Here is a 2,431-nt window from a genome sequence, read left to right as displayed (position 1 = left end):
CTTTTCTAATATCTTTGGTTCAAAACATTCACTTCTTGGATTAATTCTGATAATTTATATTTTGTAGGAAATACTCCATTCTAGGTTTTCACATTTATTTTCTATAGGTCTGTATTTTTATGTTTCTTGTAATTTCTTCTGTGTGTGGTATTACGGTTTTTATTATTATCCAAGGATCATCTAAGTGTGTTTCTTAATTTTCAAGGAGTTCAAGAAAAGAAGTACTCATTTTTCACATTCAATTCCTCATGGCAAGTTGAAGGACGAGGAGAAAATTGAAGTGGATCAAGAATTTGCTCAGAATGCTGTCTGAAGATTTCTGCATCAGTAACTGAGGAGGTGTGTTACTCAGCATCTCCATTTCCCTTACCTCACCTGGAAAAACAGGACACCAAATCTTTTTTCCCCTCTCCTCAAGTCTTGTTGCTTTACCCAAACATTTCTTTTTTTGTGTGTTACTTGGAGAAGTAATTTGGTTCCTGATACTATAGTCAGTGGACAGTTTCCACCAATTTAAACAGTCTTTCTAGGTACAAACATGTAAAACAAATGGCAAAGAATAATTAGAAATGGGTCATGGATATCAGCCACCTTGCCTTGCTTATTCCCAGTGTGTTTGGTCATTATTACTGGACTAATTTGTCTTCAGTGTGCAGACGAACAAAGTGCAGCCCTGCCAATTTATGTTTTGCTTCTGTATCAGCAAGGAATGGAATTAGCTTTAAGTTTGAGAAAACCCAAAAAATAATGGCCTAAAAAATAGAGGTTCAGTGTAAGGGAGTTGTTGGCATTGGTCCAACTATTCAAAATGTCAAGAAGGGTCCAGGCCTCTTTTTATTCCTCTTCTGCCCTTCTTAGAGAATTGGATTTTCATCTGTTGTTTGGTTTCAAGATGGCTCCCACAATACCAGTCATGTTATCCAAGCTCAAGGCAAGAAGAAGGTAAAAAATGGGGAAGGGTAGTACTAATTAGGACTTTTCTTCTTTTGACAGCAAAGGAAATCTGCCCAGTGGCCCTCCAGCAGATTTCTCCACATATCTAACTGGCCACAACACTGCCTCCCTACATTTAATGGATGTTGAGAAAGTGAGTATCTCACTTTTCAGCTTCTATAGTAGAAAATGGCAGTGAGAAGTCAATTTCAAATAGATTTTGGGTTAAACCACAAATATTCTCTTTCCCAAGTGCCCCATTAGACAGGAATCTCTTTAATCACTCATTTCTATTTTGCATTTTCCCTCTTTTTTTCTCTCTCACCCTGATTATAAAAGATAATATATGTAATTTGTAGACACTGAGTCCTGATATCCCGACTCTTGAGAACAGTGCCTCAAATCACCTTCCAAATGAGACATTCGCTTTTTCTATATGATATCTCAATCATTCTAATCTTGTTTGTTCATTCCCTGTTTTGAATTCACTCACTCTCTGAAGAATGATCAAACAAACCCTCCTAAGTAGGCTTCCTTTCACACAAATCCTGAGGAAACTTGTTGTCTTAGGTATAGCCTTGAGTTTGCCCTAAGGGTGTTGAAATTTTCTCTCAGGCGATGCATGACTCTTGCATTCTTTCTACTCCAAGAGGATTATCTTTTATACTGAGAAGAAGTTGGTTTTCCTAAAGATGCTAAATAAAAACCTTAAGAAATGTCATAAAAAATAAACATCCTTAGGCATAAATTCTTTGGCCCAACCAGTACCAAAAAAACCCCTAAATTTCAACCTTCTGACATAAAAAATGTAGGCCTCCTTTGCTCTTTAAAATGAAAGACCAAATTATGCTTCTGGCCAAGTGAAGTAACAGACCAGATTTATCTCCCCCCTTTAAACAGTAGAGGGGGGAAAAAAAACACAGTAGTTTTCATATATTAAACAACAGCCAGCACAAGGCAATAATTCCTGAGAAAGTGGAAAACAAGTTGTGGCCCTAGCTTACTGCCTAGAGTGTCCATGACATGAGGTACAACCTGGCAGAGCCTAGAGGTCTTTGTGAATTGAAGAGACAGAGTTCAGAGTTTGGTGAGTCCAAGATAGCTAGAGATTTCAGGACAACATACTACGGGAAAGCTCTGGAGATCTGAACTGGGTCTTCCCCAAGTCTTCAGCTAAGTATTGATAAGTATAAGCATATGAAGAGACTATCAGAGGCTGAGGAAAGAGTTACCTTATAGATAGGCAGAACAATCCTCTGATATTACACAGGGTTGGGAATAGTTCATGTTTCCATCAGGCACAGTGGAATATATTATAAAGTTTGAGGCATTAGGGAGAGGACTCAGAAGGATATTATTGCATCATCACTGTGTAAAAATTCAGCTCTAGGTTAAAGGTTGCTTTGGCTCTGTCTTAAAGTTTAAAAGTAAGACATGAAAAGCTCAAATACACACACACACACACACACACACACACACACACACACACACACACACA

The 2,431-nt window shown here is 37.8% G+C and overlaps 1 long non-coding RNA gene across 1 annotated transcript in view; it reads left to right on the top strand.

The window, feature by feature from the left end:
• Positions 1-209: 209 nt before the first annotated feature.
• Positions 210-2,431, top strand: part of LOC112820941 (uncharacterized) — a 23,164-nt gene continuing 20,942 nt past the window's right edge. Inside the window, exons 1-2 of the long non-coding RNA XR_003207298.2 lie at positions 210-339; positions 994-1,087. This is a non-coding gene — a long non-coding RNA (uncharacterized lncRNA). The remainder of the gene's footprint in view (positions 340-993; positions 1,088-2,431) is intronic.

Source organism: Callorhinus ursinus, unplaced genomic scaffold (genome assembly GCF_003265705.2).
Source record: "Callorhinus ursinus isolate GAN/ISIS: 27379988/994484 unplaced genomic scaffold, GSC_fseal_2.0 scaffold10, whole genome shotgun sequence".
Lineage (NCBI taxonomy): Eukaryota > Metazoa > Chordata > Mammalia > Carnivora > Otariidae > Callorhinus > Callorhinus ursinus.
Note: the sequence above shows the minus strand (reverse complement) of the source record. Positions and strands in the feature narration are given on the sequence as shown.